The sequence below is a fragment of the Castor canadensis genome, chromosome 4, assembly GCF_047511655.1.
Source record: "Castor canadensis chromosome 4, mCasCan1.hap1v2, whole genome shotgun sequence".
Taxonomy (NCBI): domain Eukaryota; kingdom Metazoa; phylum Chordata; class Mammalia; order Rodentia; family Castoridae; genus Castor; species Castor canadensis.
In genome coordinates this window covers 182142561-182167959 of record NC_133389.1, presented here as the reverse complement: position 1 = coordinate 182167959, position 25399 = coordinate 182142561, and the positions used below count along the sequence as shown (strand labels likewise).

The window sequence follows — 25399 nt, the reverse complement described above, 5'->3', positions numbered from 1 at the left end:
ACCTCCTGTCATCATTAGGAAGTAGCATTTTCATCTGGCTTCTCTCATTTCGAAGCCCTTTAGTTTTAATTTTGTTAGGGTTGTGCATTTGTTAGGGTTCACGCATTTTAAATTGCTTAACCTGCTTCATTTTTTCTAGGATTGAAGCCATTGAAGTCCAAGTTCTGATGCAGCAAGCTACCATCCTGTGCAAACAGACAAACTCCCCACGAACCACCTTGATCATGCTGATCAAAGATTCAGACAACAAGGGCCAGTGGGTGACCTGGCAAGTCTCAAGGGAAAGAAGTCTGTAGGATTGCTGCCCCAAGGGTGAGAGGTGCTGCTTATATCCAATTGTGCATGTGCATAAGCTGTCATAGGTGGGGGAGGGGCTCTTCCCCAACAGGGTTGAGGATTGCTGCAACCCTGGTGGGTATTTTTGATGTGTCATTTAAGAGTCATCTGATTAGTTCACTTGCCCATTTCTTTATTGGTTCATTAGTTTTGGGAGAATTTAGTTTTTTAAGTTCCCTGTATATTCTGGTTATCAGTCCTTTGTCTGATGGGTAGCTGGCAAATATTTTCTCCCACTCTGTGGGTGTTCTCTTCAGTTTGGAGACCATTTCTTTTGATGAGCAGAAGTTTTTTACACAATGGAATTTTATGCAGCCATGAAGAAGAACGAAATGTTATCATTCGCTGGTAAATGGATGGAACTGGAGAACATCATTCTGAGTGAGGTTAGCCTGGCCCAAAAGACCAAAAATCATATGTTCTCCCTCATATGCGGACTTTAGATCAAGGGCAAACACAACAAGGGGATTGGACTTTGAGCACATGATAAAAGTGAGAGCACACAAGGGAGGGGTGAGGATAGGTAAGACACCTAAAAAATTAGCTAGCATTTGTTGCCCTCAATGCAGAGAAACTAAAGCAGATACCTTAAAAGCAACTGAGGCCAAATAGGAAAAGGGGACCAGGAACTAGAGAAAAGGTTAGATCAAGAAGAATTAACTCAGAAGGTAACACACATGCACAGGAAATCAATGCGAGTCAACTCCCTGTATAGCTATCCTTATCTCAACCAGCAAAAAACCTTGTTCCTTCCTATTATTGCTTATACTCTCTCTTCAACAAAATTAGAAATAAGGGCAAAATAGTTTCTGCCGGGTATTGAGGGGGTGGGGGTGGGAGAGAGAGAGGACGGGGTGGGTGGTAAGGGAGGGGGTGGGAGCAGGGGGAAGAAATGACCCAAGCATTGTGTGCACATATGAATAATAAAAAATAAAATAAAAAGAGTCATCTGAAGCTGTCATGACCAAAGCAAAGCCTCTAGAGGCAAACCCCAGATTGGGACAGCTGGCCAGACAGTAGCAGCAGTGCCCTCTACTAGAAGGAAGTCTCCTTGGGGTACAGTGACTGGATCAGAGTCTCCAGGCAGCCATGAGGGTTTTAAAATAGCCTCTATTGTCCTGATGACCTGAGTGGAAAGTGTGGCTGCTTGACTGACAGCTTCCAAGGCTCCTGAGGATTTAAATGGCTGCACTGGAGTTGTGGTTGCCGTGCTATCCCCACACCTCTCCCCAACTCCCCCACGAAACTTCAGGAGCGGTAACAACACTGCTCACAGTCCCTTTGGACTAGGAGGCTGTGAGGACCACAGGAACAGCTCCCTGTCCAGCTTCTGTCCCTGCCTGCCCTGAGACAATGTCTTCAACAACCTGGACCAGGTAGTCTGCAGACAGGGAGAGGAACAGATGGTGGCATCTGGGTTGGACAGGCAGCAAGGAGTGGAATTCAGGCTGAGACAATGGCTGTGGCCTGGCTCTGGGGAAGGATCTGACAGCTGTCAATCAAGGAGTCCCACAGCGGGCATCTGAGAATGGCCAGCATTTAAAAAGAAAAGAGTTTTAAGAGGTACCTACAAAAAAGATTTAACATTCGGTTAGTTTTTTTCAGCAAAATGTTCTAATGATGTTCGCCCTCTAACCTAAAGACCTTGGGGAGGGTTGGGTCCTGACCTGTCTCAATTGCAGCAGAGACTTGGACAAGTCCCCTCTCCCCCGCTGTAATTCGAAATGCCAGGGTCTTGACCTCTTTATCATCCACCATTTGCTCCTCAAATTCACTAACACAACTACGTTCACCACCACACCTGCAGAAAACTTACCTCTATAAAACAAAAGCCAGCTTCAAAGTCCCTGCACTCAGTCTCCATCTTCTGTTCTTCCAGAAGTTTAAGTGTCCCCATTGCTGTATCTTCTCATTATCAAGTGCTCCATTTCTTGAACCATGTCTCCGCCTGTTCTCTGTTGTCATTTGGCTTGCTTTCCTTCCCCCTTTGCACAGCTTAACCTCTTTGGTCCATTTTTGTAGTCATTCCCTTTCTGTGCGGGAAATGACTACAGTGAGGCTAGAATGGATTATCCAGAAATAGCCAATTCCCCGAATGCTCCTGTGTGTGGTTTATCCCACACCACGGCATGGCTCCACTCTACGCTGTGTGTCTTCTGGGCCCTGGGCTGCCTTTGTTTGGAACATCACCAGTTGTAATGGCAGGGGGAAAAGAACATTGCAGACCTCAGGTTGGCTGATAAAGCTTACGCCTGGAAGGGGGTACCCATTCCTTCTGCTCTCATTTGTTGGACAGAAGCACATGACAAAGCCTGGTGACAACGGGGCAGTGGAGTACAGCATCCCCTAAAAAGGGCTGGAAATATTGGGAGACAATAAGATAGCCTTCCATGACGAGGTCCTGAATTATACTTTGCCATATCCATTTCCTGGTTCCCCGGCCTCTCAGGAGACCTGCTTGGTGTGACTGAGCCCTCTATCTGGTGCCCCCATTTACTGTGAACACGTTCAGCCTGAATTCCAGTCCTTGATGCCTGCCTGACTTCTGATGCCACCAAGAGGGCTGGTCTTGGTCCTCTGCTTCTGTCCCTGTCTATGAACCCTCTGGTCCAGGTTGTTTGAAGACATCAGCTCCTGTCATCCTAGGTGTGTCTGGTCCACTTCCCAGCAGCTGTGCTGATGGTTTATCCTTTGGTAGCCTCATCTGTGTAGACATATCTGAGTGTCCATTTAGACACCAGGCGTTGGCCTTCCCATCTTCCTTTGAACTTGCCCGACTCCTCCCTATAACCTGTGGGGTCAAGGTCCTTCCAGCTTGTCTTGTGACCAAGTCCTCTTTGTAGCAACTGGAAGGGAGGCTTTTTCAGTATGGGAAGAAAGTGGCAGAGGTGAGTTTCAGCGTTGGCAGCAGCCTGGTGTGATGCGAGAGTTTAGAATTAGAGGGAAAAGGCTCATTTTTGCTTCAGAGTCAGACAGACTCAGTTGAAATTTCAACTTGGGTGTTGAAAATCTGCGTATCTCCAAGGAAGCTTCTGGAACACCTCAAAGCTTCAGTGTTCTTATCTGCAAAATGGGTCCATTGAGCTAATGTACGTGAATTGCTTTTTATAAACTGCACAGTTCATTACAATTTTTATTTTAAATCTTTGATGAATATTTTATTTTGCCATTATAGAACAACTGTATTTCCTCAGTATCGAAGGTACCACGAGTATTGGCAGGGAAGCTAGATGCCACCGGTAATTTCTCTTATTTAATATCTTTAGTTTAAGAATGGTCTCAGTATGACTCTACTTCTAAATGACTTCTTAATTTAAGTTTGGGAATTTTGTTTCTGTCAATCAGATGAGTTCAGTTCATTATTCTGAAACTTACACATTATTAACGATTTTATTTTAATTATAAGTAGCTCTGCTGGGATATAACGACTGGGAATTCTCACACCGCAACGAATATTAAACTTGAGATCAAAGGCACTGCTCAGCCATCCACAGAAGCTGCTCTTGTGTGAATTAGCCATGATTCATCCCAAGGAAAACATTTGCTGCTGTGTGAGTCATGGAAAACCCTGCGGTCTAGCCTGGCATTGGGTCGGCAATTTCATTTCACAGCAGTCTCCTGAAGAGGGCATAGCGGGGAAGAAGGCAGATGCAATTTGGAAGAGGGTGCAAAGGTGGAGAACGTCCAATTTAGAGATGACCGAAGTCAGCTCTGAGACTTGGGCTGGCTAGGTCAGGGTCGCATGGTTGGTGAGAGACAGTGGGATCTTTGGACAGCACCACATTTCACACACCTCCACCAGCCAGTGTGTGTGTTCTGAGGGAGGCTGAGAAAACACAGACTCGCCATGAGCTGGTCATCTTTTTGGTTATTGAGTGGCACCGACTAGTAGGTGTGACTGCTCCTGTATGAGCTGTCCTGACTGGTCTTTGTGAGACCTGGAATGACGCTTAGCATGAGGGGACTGATCAAAGGCGTCCTTTCAATGTCCCTAACTCCTCTGTGAAGAACCATCCCAAAGATTCTAGAGCCATGGCTTCAGTACTTTCACATAGCCAAATTGGACTGTGGATTGTTCACTAAAACAGTGTGGATGTTTCAGCCATTCGCATTGTTCCAAGCCTCAGAATGGTCCACGTGTACTAGGTGCACTGCACCTGGATCTTCCCTGAGGTTTGCATACACACGGCGTGGCATGGCGGAGTTGGAGGTGGGCCGTGGAAGGGGTGCTTGGATCACGCCACAAGTGCCTCTTAGACACTGCATTACAGGATGTGCCGGGGGTTCCCACAGCACCAGCCCTTAAGCTCAGCTACCTTGATACTCACCATAAATCAGAGACAAGTAGAACTGATACTGTGTTCATTTTATTGACAGGAAACAGAGCCAGCTCTGGGATATGCCCAAAGCCATATAAGGCAGACCTGGCAATGGGACTCTGCTTTTCTGATTCTGTATCTTTCCATAGTGCTAAGATAAGTGTAGTTTCATGTGAGGGGACTGGTTTGAAATCATTCCTGTCTCTGGGCTGCACTTGGTAGAAGATATGGGGAAAGTAAGCACTCTGGGCTAGCTGCCTCTGCCCACAGAGTTCATTTCCTCCTTTGGCAGGAGCAGCCCTGGGAATGTGGTTGCATGGTGCACCATCTGCTCTGCATCAGGACATTTGACAAGTTCTTTATGCTCTGTTGTGGCCACGTGGAGAAATGTGGGTGGAGGAGGGACAGTTAGGTGCATTACTAACTGGCTAATGGGGTTTAGAGGAATCAGTGACTCAGGAGTCCGCGGGGTTTGGTCCTGGGTTGTCCAACTCTGTCTTGGATTCTAGACTGTTCAGCATTACTGCCATGGACAGAATCAGAAGTCATTATTTTCACATTTATGTATGACATGAAACTCGAAGGAAGAGTGAAGAGACCTGGCTTGAAGGGGGCTGACTCTATCAAAATGCAATTTAATAAGCATAAGTGTAAACCATTTTACTTGGGCCTCCTCCCAAAACAAACTGCTCCCCAATACAGGATAAAATAGTAGTAACACAATTATCTTAATGAGTTAGTCAATGTTACATCAGTTAAGTCAGATTTAACCTACACATTGATACACCCATCAAAAAGTTAGTTTGATCTCATATGAGTTTAAATCCACAGGAGGAGGACTGATTAGAGCATCCCTAGGGAACTGTCACCCTGTAAGCTGCCCTGGGTACACTGCAGGACAGACTGCCCAGGTTGGGGAGAGCTGCCCGACCCTGGCCTGTGAGGGTGGTTGAAGGAGCCAGAGTTCTTCCATGTGACAAAGAGAAGATGTGTGGGAAAGAGGCCATGGATCATTTCCTTCATATATGCACGTAGCTTTCCAGTAGAACAACGAATCTTCTCATTCTCTCTAGCTCTAAGGTTTAAAACCAGATGGGGAGATGGTAGAAAATGGGGTGGGCTGTGCAGAGCTGGCTTGGTGCTCCATCCCAGATGCATCCTGGTCCGGACTGTGTAAACATGCAGCAGGGAAGGCTGCAGATGGGTTGCACCAAGGACTTTGATATTCATGAGGAGAGTTTACCCAGGAAATGCTCCAGGGCAGAGATGAAAGTCACACTGAGCTTTGAAGGACAGGAGGCCAGGGTAGCAGCACTGCTGCAAATGCCTCCAGAAGTTGTTCACGGGGCAAAAGGGCAGCACGACAATCACACAGAGTTAGGGGATGTGAGGGCCAAGGAGACTTCTGTGGTTAGACTTGAGCTTGAATACACACTGCCACTCTCTAGCCTTGCGATAGCATCATGGCCCTCTCCTAATCCTTGGAACCTGCCAGGATGTTACATTGCAGAGCAGAAGGATGGAAGTGGAATTCAATGTGCTAAGCAGCAGCCACAGAGAATATCTCAGATTATCTAGTGGGCCCAATGTAAACACAGGGTCCTTAAACGTGGAAGAGGCGGTAGAAGATCAGCGTTGGAGAGATGTGATGCTGGAAGCCAGTCAGAGAGATGCTGTACCTCTGGCTTTGGAGTGGTAGCAGGGACCATGAGCCATGGTGCGAGGCAGCCTGTGAGGAAGGAAAAGGCAGGGAAGCAGACTGTCTTCTAGAGCTCCAGAGGAACACAGTTTCCACCAACACCTTGATTTCATCCACCGAGACCAAGTTCAGACTTCTAACTTGCAAAACCGTAAAATAATGAATGTGCTGGTTTGAGCCACTAAGCTTACTGTCTTTGTTAAACAACAATAAAAGATGAATACATTTGGGTTAGTTTGACTTCTCTGAGCCAATTCTTTTCATTTGTATAACAGACACATTAATATTTACTCCCCAGAATTCTTATAAATAAAGTGTCCAGTACTCCATTCGTCATATTATAAATGCTCCACAGATTGTCATCGTCATTATTATCAAAGACAGTTTTATGTGTGTGTTTTCCCTAACATCATTACCTGCCACACAAAACTGTTGCAGAGATCAGTATTCTCGCCTTCCATCTGCGGGTCAGCTGAAGCCATCTCTTGCTTTCCTGGCATAAGAAATATCACCACCATGGCTTCAGGGCCACAGCTAACTGACCCCTCATCTGGATTTTTGGGGAAAGACCCTTGGCCCAGCTTCTAGTCTGGGTCAAGTACCCTGTTGCTGACTGCATGGATGACAAGGAAGGGCAATTTCTAGATAAGTAGTGCCAGGAAACTTGTTTAGTCTGGTCAAGAGTCCACTGTTTGGCTACCGGATATACACACACGCACACACACACGCACTCGTGCACACACCCTCACCCAGTCACTGCACCTGGAGGTAATATTACAGAGCTGCTGCTGCTGTTCAAGAATAGGGTCTCTGGTTAAAACCTTTTCTCCCTAGACACCATCTTGATATGGTCAGATGTAATTTCTTACAGTTCACAGAGCAGGCAGTAAGTGTCCGTCACAGTTTCACATGGTGGGGACAAAACAAGATTGAGGTTGTGAAACACCATATGTCGGTCAAAGGTCTAGGGCACGTTTTGTTTTCTCTAGACCTTTGACACAGGAAAAGTAACACATGTCTCTTTGTTGACATGTTGCCCTGGATGTGGATTGAACTCCTTGGTAAGCCTGTCCGGCGGCCACAGTTTCTGCCTGATTGAAACCTTTTGCTTGCTCTAGTGCCTGGGCCAGGCTTAAGGGAGGAAAAAAGAAAGATTTCCCTGTGATGTGGGTGCGTATGTGGGTTACTCACCAGTCTGATTCATTCCAGGTTTGTGTGGAAGACTGGGAAAGATGGGGGTGAATCCTGGAAATTGATGGAAAAATCCCGACTCTTTTAAGCTAAGCTTGGGAATTTTCTGGTGACCTAATTACCTAAAATACTGAGGAATACATTATGAATTGTGAGTGCCAGAAATGTTGGAATATCATGATTTTTATTCACTGGGCTTACTAAAGAAAATTGCCCATGCTTGGGCAGCGTTTGGGATTTTTAATCTCCATAGTTCTAAATTTGATAATCCATAGGAGGTATGTGTGGTGAAAACAGAGGTGTGAGTCTTGGTGAATTTGCTCTCTAGTATGCCCTGGACTGTCATCCTAGCTCTCTCAGGCTGCATTCAAGTCAACTTTGCTTAGGTTCAGTTCTCTTATTTAACATGGATTTATTGAATGTGTACCGTATGTCAGGCACTGTTCTAGGCATCATGAATAACCATGAACCAAAAAGCTGTTTTCAAGTAGCTTACATTTTAGTGAATGGATGCTGGATAGAGATCGCAGGCTGTTGGAGAAATCCAATCTCATCTGTTTTGGACACACACCCAAGTACTATTTCTCAGCACCCCTTGAAGTTATAGTTGACGTCTTTCCAATCAAGTGAGCAAAGTGAGGTATCCCAATTCCAGGCCTGAACCAGGACAGTGAAAACTTCCAGGCACATCTTTCCAAGGTATATTATCTTCTGTGTACTGGATCCAAGGGATGCTGGAGCCTCAGATGGAAGGAGAGATATGGACCCCTCCATAACCATGTGGAGGAGAACCAAACTGCCCTCTTGAATACCCGCCTGACTGTGATGTGAGCAAGAAACAAAACCTATGTTGTGTTGAGACTTATCTATATAGTCTACCTGTCACTGTATAAGTTCAACCTATCCTGAACAGAAATCAGCAAATAAAGATATCAAATACTAAGTGGAGATCAGTGCCAAGCAGAAAAATCATCAAGGTGGGAGAATTGAATGATGTGTGTTCTAAATGGTGCCGAGGAGAGACTCCTCTGAAAAGAAGTCATTTGACCAGAACCTGAGCCAGCCTTGACCATGTGTAGAAGGAAGAGGGCGTGGTGAGGAAGGACAATGGTACATCCCAACCTCTAAGATAGGCTTATGTTTGGTTAGGGCCCAAAGGAGCCTCCCCAGAATACCTCTCCCCATCTGAGGATCTTATTTTCTAAGATGCTATTTCAGCTTCTGCTTTAGGTATGGTGAGGGTCTCTGGTCATCTGAAACTTAGCAGTATTACATTGCTGGGCACAGGGAGAAAGAACAAGCCTGCAGTCATTATTACTGTTGTGGTCAAGACTAATAACTTACTGTTCGCTTTCAGCATCCAGGCAGCAACCCTGGAGCAGAGCATGCATTTTCCCTCAGCTCCTCACTAAAGGGACAGCAAGAGGGAGTCAAAGCGTTTTTAGACTGTGACACCTACTACCCAATAATCTAATGCACCAGCCTCAGTAGGCATGTGGTCTGGTAATGGTTGTCAGCTTTCCTTCCCAGGAGGGAGCTATCTTGGTATATATCTCAACCCATTTAACTGATTCCACATGTCAGCATCAATATTTTGCTATAGATAATAGGCTCTACTAGGCTATAGAGGAATTTCTGAAGGCAATTATGGAGTTAGCTTATGAAATTCCAAGACTAGATTCACAGATTAAATACTACCTGGGTCTTTCTATATTATTTAATTAATTAATCAATCTATCTATCCATCTATCTATCTATCTACATTTTTCTGCATTACTCTGCATGCTTTTGCCTCACCGTGATACATGAAATACATACACATGCATATGGTGTGTGCACTCACCCAGGACACAGAAAATGTAGCAACAATTATGTGGAAGAAACAAAACCAAAGAAAAAGATATTTTTAAAATAAAAGAGGCTGGAGAAGGAAAGAATCGGGTAGATGCAACCAGTTGTGAGGCACCTGGGAGAGAAGAGGGGGGACTGATGCAATAATATAAAAATCGTTCTATTTTTCACTTTCTTTGCCATGTATGACAGCAGCTGTCAACAGCCTTTGCGTGTGGACTGATGGCCCAGTCATTGGAATCTAATGAACTCATGCTGTGGTAGCAGGTTTACCACTTGTGATCCGTGCGTCCCTGGGCAAATGACCCGGCTTTGTATGGTTGCTGCAAGGATTCAGAAGCAAATGCTTATAGAATGCACACCCAAGTGCATGGACTTTCGCATGCTCCTAATGAGCAATGTATTTTGTGAATCAATGGTTCTAACCAGTTGTCCTCACTGGATAGCTGTCTCTTAAATGGCTGCCCCTAAAGACTCTCTTAGCTCTTACCCCACCTCTAGGGAGTGGGCAGGTGATGAGGTTAGGAGGTAGGCTTGGCATTTTCCTTTCTCCAAATCTCACTCTCCTTTCTGTGAACCTACAGTGTGAGTTAAAGCTCCCACATACGTTCGCATCCCCCTTGCTGGTGGATGGGTCCAGACAATGAATTCTGGCCAGGGAGAAGGGGTGTTCTCTCCCATGGAGGTAAGGAGAAGTCTTGCTCCTTCTTCAGTCTCTCTGTAAAGAGCATGAGGTTTTGATGGTGTTGCTACAAAGCAGCCTGAGTTCTTGAGTTACTGTGAGGAGCAGAGACCCCACAACCCTGTCCAGGATGGGTGATGTGAGCAACACATCCATTTTGTTGTATTAAGTTCCTGGATGTTGGAGCTGTCGGTTACTGAAGTCTCCCACCCCACCTGCCCCACGATCTACCATGTGGAAAATGAGGGGATGAGGTCAGCCAAGAATCTATATTTCTACAATATGTGATATTTGACAAGAATGTCATTCCCATCTTCCTGTGTGCCGCTGCCCGTTGTGGGGAGAGAGATTGTTAAGGCACCTCTTTTCCCAGAACCTGGTTTAGAGTCTGGTGCCTAAGAAACAAAACAAGGTCACTTAGGGTTCCTGCATTAATTATTTCCCAATAATATGATTTGAGATCTAGAATGATACTCAGTGCTTTTACCTTAATTCACATTTTAATTTTTAATTCTTTTGTAGTCATGGCATTATGAACATAGGAAAACCATCTGATGACTGCATCAATTTTTTGGTAAAAAATTTTGACATTTATTTCTCTTATGATGTCAGTCAGATAAGAGAAATCTATGCACATTCCACACTTCTATGAAGAGCAGATAAAATGGAATTAGTTTTGTGATATTATGAGAGACATATTTTGGTTTTCATCCACAGTTCCTGGCTCATAACTCCCTCTCTAAACCAGGTCATAAATGAGGATTTCTCTTCTGTCTTGGCACTGGCTGTAAAGCAATTCTCTGACCTACTTTCTATGACAGTAGATGATAAGACACAGAATTCACAGAGTCCTGCCACATACCCCGGAGGAAGGAGAGCTGCAGCACTGAACAGACAAGCCAGCTATTCTACGAGGATCAGATCAGACCCACACAATGAATGCTCCATAAAAACCAAAGGATGGGGTCTCAGTGTGCCAGGAGAGGGCCTGGAAGCTCCCTGCCCTTCCCCCTTCCCTTACTCTGTTCATCTCTTCGACTATATGATTTGCAATATCCTTTATGGTAAACTGATAAATGTGCTTCCCTGAATTCTGTGGGCCATTCTGGCAAATTTTTTGAAGGGGGTTATGGGAACTCTGCGTTATAGCTGGCAGGTCGGAAGCACAAGCCACATAGTGGGGCTTGTGACTGACATCTGAAGGCAGGGGCAGTGCTGGGGCCTGAGCCTCAGCCTTTGAGGCCCAAGACCATCTCCAGGTAGACAGTGTCAGAACTGGCTTGGATTAAGGGAAAACCAGCTGCCGTCAGCTGTAGAATCAATTGCTAACTTGCTTGGTGTGTGGAGAAGCCCTGCCCCATACATCTGAAGCAGGTTGGAGGAGGACAGCAGAAAAACTGGTATGAGTTTGAGGTGGTTTTCCCTCCAACTCCTCAGAAGTTTATTTTTATTTTCATTCCACATAGAGGAAGTAGAAAACTTCTTGCGTGATTACTGCAAACCCTGCACTGAAATGTGCTGAAAAGAAAAAAAAAGAGACTCTTTGGAAGAATCTAAAAATAACTATCCCTGCTTCATTTACTTAACTGCTTTGTGCCCCAGTTTCCCCGATCTGTGAAATTGGATAATTTTTCAGTGAAGAAACTTAAGAGGCAGTCAAAGGGTGGCAAATAGTGGAGACTCCAGGACCAGGTGGGATTCTTCCAATAGGACTGTCACACACTAGCCGTTTGGATAAATTACCTGCTTTTTCTGTGCCTCAGTTTCCTCATCTGTAAAATAAATTTAATAACATCTGCTTTGTAGGGTTGCTGTGAGAATCAAGTAGATTAACATCACTATAAGTTGGCGCATAGCAATGACTATGTGTTAACACCCTCTACTTCTGGAAGTTTATTTAAAATATCAACTATCCTGTGTTTTCACTACAACTTATACGTACTTTGCCATTCTCACTACTTTATTATAACAGCCTCTTCTGTCTCACCCAGCTGTGAATGTGCCATGGTTAACTTAAATGCCTGATCAAAGTGAAACCCTCTTTTGGCCACTTTCTGGAGATTAAAACTGAGAAAGTTATCAGCCTAGCAGATGGCAGCCCAAGGTGAAATGCGGAGGAAAGGAAGCCATTCTTCTAAAAAAGGAGATAGGCTGAGTGGATGGTCCAGCGTGGGCCTGAGTGGGTTCCAGATGAGTAATGACTTCTAGGCAGGAAATCTGGGCCGTTGAGCTTCAGCTAAACAGTGTGGGGAGACGGGAAGCAGCTGCCTGACCCTCCTCCCAGGGGCCCTCAGTGCAGAGGCCACAGAAGGGGAGAGGCTCAGCCAGAGGCTCATGTGGCACACTGAACACTCAAGAGAGAGGAAAGAGGAGAAGGACCTAGAGAGAGAAGCAAGAGGAAGCGGAGAGACAGCCCAGCAGGCACCGGTAGACATCAAGCATCCATCACAGCCTAGTCATCAAACGTTCCACCAGCCAGGAAACCTGGTGTTTGCTTGGGATATACATTTTGTTTTCATATGTGTTCCCATGGAAACCAGCTGAAAATGAAAACTTCTGTTCAGACATTTTCATTGACTTAATGACTTGGATCACAGAGACTCTGTCTCTCTCTGTCTCTTTCCCCATGTACACAATATACTTCAAAACGTGTTTCAGTGAAGTGCCTCTTCTTTTTTTATCAAACCTCTGTCAAAGTCCAGTCTCCTAAAGACTGAAAAGCAAGATTGACTTTTAAGGTAACTCTAAGACAGAGAAGAAAACCCAAGTGTGTATTCTTTCTTACTGCCAAACCAGATTTTTAGTCTAGAACAGGGTACATCTAGGAGAGGGGTTGACAACCTAGGACTTGAGGATCAATTTTTGCCCACAGACTGCTTTTTGGAAGGTCATGAATCGTGTAGAACTTACAAAACTTAACACATTACTAGCTGGTCATGTCTTGTTACCAGAAAATCTGCAAACCCTTGATATAAAATATGGTGCCATTGTAGGTGGAGCCAGCATATCCAACCACAGACCAGCAAAGTGATCATTTCTGTAAGTGAACAGCCATCAGAGGTATTTTTGAAGACCCATAGGATTCCAGCTGGGTTGCAAATTTCATTACATCCCCACATTCTGGGCCATTGTGCTCCTTCCTGAGAAACGGAAGCAGCCGACAGCCAACGGCGAGAGCAATATAATTCAATTCACATGCAGGAACTCAACATAGTTGTCTCATGGATACTGGATGGGAGGATCAGGCCAAGTAGACAAAGGGAGAGCTGTGCTAGAATCGAATCCAGGGGAGCAGAGAGAGGACTCCATCACACTGGTAGAGGAGAGCCTGGGTGGGGGAGATTGATCCTAGAAGCATTTAAGAAACAGCACAGACAGGAGTGGTAGCTAGATGTTTATCACCTTAAGAGGTTCTGATATAAAGTTTTCCATGAAAGCATGATTATTAAAGAAATAAATTAATTAAAACTCTCTGGTGACAGTGTAGATATAATTCATCCAAGTAGGAATGTCATCTCCTTAAGGATGTCAAGTCCTAGGCATGTTCCAAAGTGATATTACACTTTTGGTAATCACTATATATGTTTGTCCATCATGCATTTCACATATAAGGGATATCCTAAATTATGAAATATTTTTCCTTAGCCATTGGGCATGCAACATTATCTGTCTTAACACCATTACAAGTGGGTCATTATTGATTATAAATACAGTGAGGAGATGCAAATGTACTAAAAAAAATTCTGTCTTTCTAAGTTGAAAGCACCAATCCAAATTGCTGAAAAGCACAAGCCATCAATGCACCTAGAGGTTATCTTAATATAGTCCAGTTTCATTTCAAAAGTGTAAAAACCCAGTCTGGTTACACCAGAGGCGCATAACCTGGTCCTAATGCAGTTGCTAAAATGACATGATGGAATTCACAAATGCAGTGTAGCAAAAAGATGATCAGCTAGCATTTGCTGTGGAGTTCTATAAAATTTCCTGATGAAATAATGAATACTACTGGATTTCTTCAGATACTGGGAATTCTCAATTTTAGGTTGAGCAAAATGGATGACATGAGAATGGCGAGGTGTGGGTGGCGATTGTTAATCTTACCCCAGTAGGGTAGTTATAAACGGGGTGGGACAGTAGTACTCTCCCTTCTGAGGTACCAGGCCTCTGTCTTGGGTCCAGACCCAGAGCTGAAACATCCAGTCATTGCAGATGCTCCACCACTTGTCTCAGATCTGCTCTAGGATAGACAGACACTGTCTCTTCCACCTGCATGGCCTAAATACTTCCTTCCTTCCTTTTTTCCCTTCCTCAGAAACTTGAACACCTTGTTGTGTCCCAAGGACCAGAAACACATCAGTAAACAGACAAAAATCTCCATCTTCAATGAAACTTGTATTGTGGTACAGGGGGAAATTCAACATGACCATCAGGTGAATTAAATTTAAATACCTTTCACCTTGTAGTGAAGCCTAAAGACCCACATTTCAATCTTCACTCTGGTCACTTTCTACATGATTAAATCATTTCAAATCTCTGAGCCTAGAGGCTTAGAGACTCCTAGGAGGATAAAGGGGTTTTCACAAAGTGTGCACTGCTCCACAAGTCAGAGCAATACACCCATGTAGACACAAGGGAAACTGCAGATCTAGAAAGTCTTATGGCACTGAAATGGTGGTCAGATTTCTAAATCCTGTAATCTTATACCCCATGTGTGGGCTCCTTTGTTTTGGAAATGAGTGGTTTCCAAATTGAGGTCAAAGAACTTTGAAATGCATTTCTTGGGATCACCCTCAAGCCAGCCTGGCTTTGAGAAACCCTAGCATCCAGAAGTGGCTGACTGTCTGCTGGATTGCGGTCACAAGGATCTCAGCTCTATCCATTTGCTCTTTTGGGGAGTGTGCCAAAGACTCCTCCAACGCCTTATCATTGCTCAAGTGCCCAGTGAGTCAGATCCTTCTGAAAGCAAAATGATATTACATTTTACATGGAACCTCTATTAGTGAAAGGAAGCGGGAAAGTGAGAAGCTAAGGCAGGACTCCCTGAATGTGTACTTAGGGCAAATCTCTTATTATTTGTGCCTAGTTGACTCAAAGTAGCAATAATTTATTATAACTTTGACTATCTGATATTAGCAAATGAGGTTATTTTCTTTGGCTTCTGGAATTGCTTGCTGAAAAGCTTTCTCTGCCCTGGGCTCTTCTGGACTTCACCATGAACCTGACCCCTCTTGTGTCTGGGCAGCTTTGATGCCCATCCTTCTGCCCAGTCTTTCCGACAGCACCTGGGGTCAAGCCAAGAACGTCTGGTCTTTGCCATCTTGCTGCCACATATCTGGGTTTATTATTTTAGGACTGTTCCTAATTCACTTTGTGCTCTGATTTTAGTAGAAGGAGCAGTGGTCATTCTCTGACTATTTGAAAATAATTATTCTTGTGGAGATGGCAAACTCTAAATTATTTCAACAAATTATAATATCCATTTTGTTAACTGTTCTCCCTTTTGGAAGAAAAAGGTAAAACCAAGCGAATATTGGGCTTTCTCATGTAGCAAGTTATGTATCGAATGCCCACTGAACGTAAGACACTGCATGGGGCACTATGGATGATGGTGCGAACATGGAAGAGGTGGTTCCCATCTTCATGGCTCTCATATCAGAAGCAAAATTGATTAGAAATCAAACACAGAAAAGGGGCCAATATCCCTTTAGTGACTGGAGCCAACCACTCAAGTCTGACTGTCATCTATGAAGTGTCCTTCTCTTTTAGCCACCGGTGCTGACAGAGGGTCCCTTGATGATGTTACCAAGGACTGGACCTGGAAAAACATTTTAGCAAGTCCTTTACAGAGGTAGAAACAAATTCAGTTAACCAGAAATCCAGTCCAATTTATTCCAGTTAATTGAGGTGCCAAACAGACACTAGAAGGAGCCAAATATACCTTTTGGAGAACTTCCATGTTTGTAAAGACCTCAGCAGTTACTTCTTCCTCCAGACATCGAGCTTCCTGGTAATCTGGGTAGGTTGGCAATACAGCAATGGTTGGTCTTATTTTACACTGAAGCAGGAACATGGCTTCTGAGTATTTACTGGGCAGAGTCCTGTTCTATCTGCAGCAGGGGTTTAAAAATGACATTGAGATGAAAATGATGAAAAGAGTGAGTGAGCTTATGGTGCTGAGCTGAAGAAATCCTAGTAAATTCAAGTGCACAGGGCACCATGGCCCAGCAGGAGTTCTTTTGCGCTGGGGCATGTCACAGTGACCTCTTCCAGGCACTTTGGGTTGGTGGCCTGTGGGGCCAGTTTTGATTTTCTTTCTTTTTTTTTAGCACAAAAGAAAGATGTTATTGGGGAATTCTTGTATAATTCAGAATCTTTGACAAAATTGCATTAAAATCCTATTTAGATTTTTCTTCTTCATTTGTTTATTTTTGGGAGTCAGGGACTTGCTATGTATCCCAGGATGGACTTAAACTTGCAATCTTCCTGCCTCTGTCTCCCACCACACCTGGCTTAGACTTTTCTTTCTCTAAAAAATGATTTCCCCCAAACCAGATGTTTCATCTCCCCTTTCCTTAACTTCTTTACCTTCTAAGAAAGAAAATCCCCTCAGTTTGAATATTCCACTGAACCACCTGCCCCCAAAAGCCAGGGAAAGAGGAGGTAGATCAAAGAGAATTAAATGCTTCATAAGTATGGTCATTATGCTCCTCGAATTAGGCCTGGAGTGGCTAACCTAACCATCCCCAGAGGCCTACTCTTTTTTTTTTTTTATCTACTATGTACTTAAATCTTATTAAGTGTAAGGGGTGGCTGCAGGTGTGGCTCAAGCAGTAGGACACTTGCCTAGCAAATGCAAGGCCCTGAGTTCAAACCCCATGACTGCCAAAAAAGAGGCAGGGGGAAAAGGGGACAACTAGGTACATTTTGATCTTTCCAAATAGTGAATAATTCAGAAATTTTGAGTACTCTTATCAAGAATTTTTCCAATTTAGTTTTATCCTGAAGCAGATTTAGCATTTATTAGAAGTGTAGAGTTTCAACTCTGACAAGTTTGTATCAGTCTACTCAGGCTGCCAAGACAAAACAGAACAGACTGAGTAGATCGAGTTGCAGTCTTGGGCCAGTTTTCCAACTGAAGCCATTGGTGTGGGTGATGGCAGAAATTCCCGCAGACAGAAGCATGGCTGATCTCATGGTGTCCACTGAGAGCTACTGGACACATTCCCTTTCTGGATGATTCATTGGGGGAGTTTCATAAGACACAGGGGAGACAGTGGTCTCTGATGTCATCCCTTACTGACCTGCCTGACAGTGACAGCTACACACAGACAATACTAGTTGTCAAGGTTCCCCTTGGTACAGGATTCTCCAGTGCAGAAATTTATATCCATCCCTTTTAATTTATATCCATCCCTTTTAGCTAGTTTTGGCTTGCTTTTCTAGTTTCCTATCCCATAAAACGAGTGGGTCATGGTGGTGTGTAAAGGCTAGCTCAGTTCTAACTTCTGCAGTCTTGCACTGCCATGGCAAGCTGCTTTTGAAATCTATCTGAAAAGCAGATGAGGCCCTGGGGAGGGTTCCTGTGGAACCAGCAAGAGTGGGATAGTAGATATGGCAAGGTCAAGAATCACTTATTTTTTCTTCAAAGCATAATGAAATCCCTGCCTCAGAGCAAATGCACCTGTGACCGGCAGGCCCCGACTGACCCTGAAGCTGGCTGATGTGAGGCCTCCTGATTTGGGGACCCCCTCTGGCTTCGCCCATCGCCCATAGATCTCTGAGTCTCTTCATCTCTCCCCTTCCACTGGCCCTGAGGTCGTCCTGCCAGCAAACACACCCACTCCTGCTCTGGGTCTCTGTCTCCCTTTGTTCTAAGGACCTCGGCCTCTCAAAGACCTCTGTATCCTCACTTTCTTTCCCTGCATCTTTCTGTCAGCAGTATTTCCCCAGTAGCTCCTCTCCAAAAACAAACAAACAAGAACACATGCGAATTTCTTTAATTCAGACTTCTCCAGCCATCTCACTTCGCAGCTCAGTGTCACTGTCTCTCTTCTGCTGCCAGTGCTTTTATACACTTGACGTCCTTGAAATCCTTTCCTCTGGGCCCCCAGGACTCTGCTCAACCTGGTCTTTCCCAGGCTTGGAACCTTCCACCCAGTTCAGGGACAGGCCTGCCTGATCTGTGCCTCTGTGTCTAGTTTCATGCTTCCTTTTTTGGAAGGGGGAAGGTGGGGGTGGGGGAGTGATGTCTGTATTTCTGTGGGCCAAGGGGAATGGGAAAGGGAGATAGGAGATGGTACAACCCAAACCAGCCACCATATCTGAGTAGTAAGAGGCAAAATGAGAACTTTCCAGCCTCACTGAAAGTAAAAAGTATCACAGCAAAAGTAGTGGGACTTAGAGTGGGGACACAGCACACAGATGTGAGGTTGGCTGGGAAGCAGAGGCCACCCCCCCGTTTGAACATACACCAAAATAATTATAAACAGTGCCGTTAGGTTACGTTCAAAGTGACAGTGGAATAAGCACTCCTTTATTTAAGGAGTTTGCTCAGAGGTGGGTCATGACATGAGTCCCTGGTAAGCCTTTTGGGGGTCACATTGGTGCTGTTGACAAGGGGACCCACTGGCTGCATTTTGTGACTTACTCCAGGCACCTGCCACCACCTGCAGTGCACACTCAAGGTCAATCCCCAATTAATGTCTTCATTAATAATATTGGTAATTAATATCAGAATATTGCTTAGAAAACTTGGTAGTTTGAGAGCTACATGAAAGAATCAAAATCCAGGATAAAGTTTATAATTTAGATCCCGGAAAAAGTGATCTCTTTTCAACAGATATGATGAATTTTAAAATTTTGTGTTAGTATTACATTTAGCACTAGAATCTTCTACTTATTAAAACTAGAAGGTATTCTAGACTACCTGAGTGTTAGGACTTAGCAAGAGGCACCTGTAAGGCCAATCAGTTATTAAAATGAGCAACACAATTCCAAGCTTCTGTTAACTTCAATACACAGCAACCCGGCACTTTTCCAATTGCTTGTGCATCTAGCAGTCAGAGGAAACCACGGCTGTGTTGAAGTGTGCATTTTCAAACATCCATCCGATGGATGTTTGGTGAACACGTTCATGTTGTAATGTAAGTCCTGGGAAAAACAGACGACTATTTCATACATGCAGCTGAATGAAGTAGACGGATTTAGAAACATAACCTGTGGAAGTCAACATTGCAATTCCCAGAAACTAAACCATGTTGAGTTCAGAATAATCTTAAAGTCCTTTTATTTCCCCCTCGTAACTTAGAAGGGCATGCTTGCATTCAGCCCTGACTTCTACACAAATATAGGTTCCCTTCCCACAGTCCTCAGCGCTTGGGTTCAGAGTCTTAGATGATATTACTGCCATTGCCCATGGGTGGAGGGTCTGGCTGGCATTCCTCTGTCTGGTCACAGCTCTGTTCAGAGTTATTGGAGTTTTTGGGTGGAAAGTATATAAGCACAGGTGATTCTTCTGTGAAAAGAGAAAGTGTCATAGATAATCAGGAGCTCTGGACAGATGGATGAGTGGATAGATAGATGGATAGGTAGAAAAAAGTCTAGGATCAACTGTAGGAGGAAACCAGGTTTTCTTGCACTTTTGTGAAAGTGACCGTTTCCTTTATTTTCTCCTCAGGAACCGTCTGACTCATGCACCTGGTTGAGTCCCCTCGGCTGCTGCTGGCAACACAGAGCTGCCTCATCTCAGGTGGGTGGAAGGGTCTTCAGGGACTGCATTTTCATAACAGATGATTTCACTCTTGGATCACCTTATTTTCCTCTCTTATACTCAGATTTAAATTTTATTTACGCTGGTACTATTCCTTGTAAACTGTCTTTTAAAAAAGGAAAGGGGACCTGGGTGCTGGCGCCTTACACTTGTAATCCTAGCTTCTTGGGAAGTGAGATCTGGAGGGAAAAAAGTTCACAAGACCCAATATCAACCAATAGCTGGGTGTAGTGGTTCACACCTGTTATCCCAATAATGGTGGGAAGCTTAACATAGGAGGGTTGTAGTCCAGGCTGTCCTGGGTAAAAAGTGAGATTCTTTTTCAAAAACAACCAAAGCAAAAAGGCAAAAAGGGCTGGAGGTGTGGATCAAGTGGTAGAGTGTCTGTCTGGCAAGCACAAGGTCCTGAGTTCAAAGTCCAGTACTGCCCAAAACCAGAAACTAGAAACCAAAAGCAAAAAAATAAAAAGGAAAGAGGTTTGAAAGATGGCAGAATAGAAAAGCTGGAAAGTGATGGAAGAAAGGAGAGAGAGAGAGAGAGGAGACAGAGAGAGAGAGAGAGAGAAAGAGACTGGCAAAGGAGGAAGCAAGGGTCATAGATGGGATGGTGATGGTGCCCTGCTTAAGGTCATATAGTCTAGCCAATGGCTGAGCTGGATTTTGCTAGGCCTGTCACATCATGGCTGCTGTGCTCTACTTGCTCCCCAAACATTGGGGGCATCTCAGGACCCTGCTCTGATAGCCACTGGTTTCTCCGTGTTGTCTCTCGCCACAGTCTTTGTACACCTTGTCCTCAATCATGTCTGTTGGCCTGTCCTGCCCCATTAACCTTGGCTCAGATGCCTCTGCTCTGTGAACACTCTTCCTTTCCAAATTTTATCATCCTCCAAGACTGAGCTCAATGCTGCCTTCTGCCTCCCCTAGACAGCCCTCCCTGGTGCCTGGTGGGTTTTCTAGTCTATGCTAAATTCATAATGGGCATTAGAAGAGTCTCCTGGGCTTGTTTCACCTACCATAACACTCTCAGATGCTCTGAAGGCTTCTCCAAGAGCACACGGTTCCCTTGAAGGTCTGGGAAACTACATTTGAATGTTTGAAAGTCAGGAGACTCTTCATGGTCACCAACTAGGTGGTGCTAGATATTGAGGTTTGCAAGGAGACAGGGAGGGTCCCGTGCAGGTGGAGCTCTCTGAATCTCTGTGGTATCTGCTACCGGGTGGCTGGGTGCAATATATAGGCCAGGCCTGGAATGGCTGACCTGGGTGACTGTCCAAGGGCATTGTTACCTGCTGCTGCACTTGTTCCACGGGGCACTGAAAAGTCATTTTCAGTGGTAAAGAGGCCCCAGCTCTCCAGAGTGACACAACTGTGGGACCTGGGGTAGATCACCATATCCTAGTTCTCTACCACAGAGGCCTACAGACAGTGGTCCCTGTCCTTTCTGCTATCCAGTGTCTGCTGAAGGTGAGCTCCAGGCTCCCTGACACACTACCAAGGGATAAATGGAGGCTGCCACTCGCCTGGGCAATGAAGTCCAGGTGACTCTTACTACAGAGTAGAGAATGAGTGCTGTCCTGTGCCAGAGCACCCAGCACAGACACTGCTGATGGCTGGAGTTGACACTTGTCATCTCCAGCACTGGAGGGAAACAAGATATCATGTGACAGGCTCAGGAGAATGAGCCATTTAAATCTCTGCAGAGCACATTCTTGAAAAAAAAAATTTTTTTTTTTTGATTGAACTCAGGGTCTCACGCTTGCCAGGCAGGTGTTCTACCACTTAAGCTATTCTCCCTTCTTGCTTTTGTTATTTTGGAGATAGGATCTTGCATTATGCCTGGGCCACCCTGGACCTCTATCTTCCTATTTATGCTTCCTGCATAGCTGGATGACAGGTGCAGGCCACTGTGCTCAGCCATTGGTTGAGATGAGGTCTCATGAATTTTTTGCCCTGGCTGACCTCCAACCTGCATCCTCCTTATCCCTGCCTCCTGAGTAGCTAGGCTTACAGACTTGAGCTACCACATGTGGTCAAAATATCTGAGATACTGCGAAGCTGGGTCTGTGGATGAGAGGAGGAGGAAAACAGAGGTCAAGTGAAGTCAGGGGGTTGGTGCTTGGTTCTGGGAGGGACAGATGCCCTTGGGGCTCCAGCCTCAGGCCAAGTTGCAGGCATGGGCCTGCCTCTCTCCCAACAAGCAAAGGGAAGACAGAGCAATGCCTTTTCTGAAGGTGGCGGGGGTGCAGCCCACCCCTCCTCGTCCCAGACAGGACTCTGGGGCCTCTAGGGACGCAGCCAGCAGGCAACGGAACAAAGTTCTAAGTCTCATTCCTTTCCCCACTTGGCAGTGAGCTGCCCAGAATGGAAAAAGAATTCAAACTTCAGCTTTGAGCTTTGCAACCGGCTTTTTGCTAATGAAAAGGCAATGAAAAAGTGGTAAGAAACTCAGGAGCCCCTTTGCCTCTGTTCAGAGAAATGCTAACACTCAGTGCTCTCAAACACAATACCAGGCCATATTGCCCCATGGCCTCATTTACATTTGCACATTGGGCTTTTTTTTTTTTTAACATAGCTGTGATTATTTATTAGCCAAGTAAATAGCTATTACAGATCAAGAACCCAATTGCATGGTGGTTATTCTATTTATGTGCCCCCAGTGGGGTGGCAGGGTTGGATCTTGTTAGGAAGCCATCTTTATCATTTGAATTGAATGACAGGAACAAGCAGAGAAGAGGGGGGGTCTTAGAAAAAGGTGATATCATCTGTTCTTGTTGCTGGGGATGTGGACAGGCGGCAGAGCTTTGATTTTGAGGGCTTTGAGAGACCTGAGACCATTCATGAGCAAGAGCTCAGCAACTGATGACTGCTTCCTTCTGTTCAAACAGAGCAGGTGTGGTGTGTGCAGACACGCGCTCAGAACTCTCAGGGCTTAGGCGCCTCTGCTCCTCACGGCAGTTCTCTGGAGCAGGGTCCAACACCATCCCCTCCCACTTCCCGGGTGTCTTGGCCAGTGGGGATTGAGCTGGGATTTGAACCCAGGCAATGTGGACTCAGAGTTGAGCTCTTTGCTTCTTAGGAGCCCATATAAACAAGGGTGACAAGACTGTCCCCTATGCCTTGCCAGAGGGGACGTAGTGGGAGGAACATGAGATGTCCAGGACAAAAGAGAGGACAGGAGTGAAGGCAGTGCCAGGGAAGAAGGCAGACCCAAGTCTCCGGGTGCCTGGTGAGGAGTGGCCCTGAACGGGGTGGGGTCAGTGAGGAGAGAGGAAGGGGCCACAAGACATCAGGGTGTCCTGGGGACCGACTGCATGTGACAAGGCCGCACCAGGTCCTGCAGCCAGAGCAGACTGCTGGGTGAAGCTGGACCAGTGTGTCACATTTGCTGCTGTTTCAAGAGTTGTTCTTGACATATGAGAGTTGAGGTCTGCAATCTTCCAAAAGAGGCAAGCGCCTTACCCAATGTGACAGCTTCTGAGTTATTTTCTTTGGCAGACAGTAACTCTGTAGCCGATCCAGACTCACCATCATTCATTCCCAACAATTCGAAAAAGGGCACCAAGTATAGAAGTGACATTGAACCTGGGCAGCCAGAGCACTCCATGAAAAACCTATGTCCACAGAAATAGGCTTTTCACCGTAGAAACGATGAAGTCTCTTCACTTTATTTGTTTGAGAATCGAGTGACTTCTGTGCATTTCTGTCAGTTGTGAGGAGAATACTTTGAGGAGTAAGAAGAAATTGTACAACTCCTCAGCACACATATGTCCTTAATGATTGTCCCAAAGAAAGCTGTCAGTCATTTTATTGCAGTGGAGCAAACAAGTGAATGCCAAAGAAAAGGAGAGCCATGAGGAGTGGGGAGAAAAACGTCGGCTTCTTTGGTGAGAAGAAAGCCAGAAACACACGAGCAGTGGAACTGTCTTCACGGGCTCGTGGACGTGTTCTCAGAGCCCGTCCTCAGAGCTATTCTGCTTTCTTCATAAAGAATTGGAGCCAAGAATTATCTTTGACAGGATTTTTATTATAAAGGTAATAAATCCTGCCTGAGGAACTCTGGAAGAATAGCAGAGGTTTGAAAGAGAAGATAAGATTAGCCCCAACCCCCAACCCACTGTTGACTCTAGACATTGTTTTGGCGTTTCTCTTTTTAGTTTTCATTCTTTTCAAACAAAAGCACATTAATTTCTCTGCTTTTTCTTCCCTTAAGATTATACACTGAATATTGGTATTACTTTCACTCTGTTTTTAAACAAAAGTACAGTGCTGTAATTCTTAATAAAATTAAATCACTACACAAAAATGGTTTTTCTTCCAATAATTTGTGTGCTGGAAGTTTGGCCCCCATCATGGAAGTGTTGGGAGGTGATAGAATTTAAGAGGTAGGACCTATTGGGAGGTCTTTAGGCCATTGGGGCTGTCAGGTCAGCAGGGATTAAGGTAGTTCCCACATGGGATCCTGGTTAGTTCTCTCAAGTGTGAGCTATTATAAAAGAGACTCAGCCCACTGTCTGTGTTCTTGTTCCACACAGTCCCATCTCTGTGATGTCACCTGCCACAAGACCTTCCCACAGTCAAGATGATGCAAGCATTATGTCCTGAACCTCCAGAACTATGAGCTAAATAAGTCTCTTTTCTGTATAAAGTTTCCAGTCTCAAGCATTTTGTTATAGTACCAGAAAGTGAACAAACGCATGACATCATAATACTTTATGAATTTTGTGCTCTTATTCATGAACATTAGCATAGACCTAGCTTTGTGTGTCATTAAATAGGCTATGGTCCCTCAACTAACCACATCATCATTGATATTTGGCATTACATGCCTGTCTATGCATGGAGGGATATGAAGGGTTGTGTTTTACCTTAGAGTAAGAGGGAAATGTTTTTCTCAAGCTCACAGACACACTCCTGCTGTGCAGCTCATTAATGGTGGGACAGAAGGATCTTCAATGGTTTGCTCATCTATTTATGGTCATGTCTATTTCTTCTAATTTTTCATCAGTGGTGAGACAAACAGCTTCGTCTCAAGACAGACTGCATTTTAGATTCTTTTTTAAACTATTATTTTATCAGCAAGTATCAATTGTACAAAGGGATTTCATAGAGATATCTCCAGATATGCATAAAATATAATTGATCATCTTCACCCCCGATGACTTTCTTTCTCTCTCTTTTTAAACGAGTGCCTTAAGCATATCCACACCCCCATCATCCTCTAACCCTTTGGCTTGGCCACAGAGCTTGTGACAAGATCATTCTCTGAACAGCTTAAATCAGGCTGGCTGGCTTACTTTGGCAATAAAGAGCCTCACTAATTTTCTTTTCATTTTTCACCTAGGATTTTGGAAATAATAATCTTTTTTTTTCATTTTTCTTTTATTATTCATATGTGCATACAAGGCTTGGTTCATTTCTCCCCCCTGCCCCCACCTCCTCCCTTACCACCCACTCCGCCCCCTCCCTCTCCCCCCTACCCCCTCACTACCCAGCAGAAACTATTTTGCCCTTATTTCTAATTTTGTTGTAGAGAGAGTATAAGCAATAATAGG

At 44.8% G+C, this 25399-nt stretch overlaps 1 long non-coding RNA gene across 1 annotated transcript in view; it reads left to right on the top strand.

Annotated features, from left to right (window-relative positions):
- Positions 1–7390: 7390 nt before the first annotated feature.
- Positions 7391–25399, top strand: part of LOC141422673 (uncharacterized) — a 32936-nt gene continuing 14927 nt past the window's right edge. Inside the window, exons 1-2 of the long non-coding RNA XR_012447431.1 lie at positions 7391–7524; positions 19755–19826. This is a non-coding gene — a long non-coding RNA (uncharacterized lncRNA). The remainder of the gene's footprint in view (positions 7525–19754; positions 19827–25399) is intronic.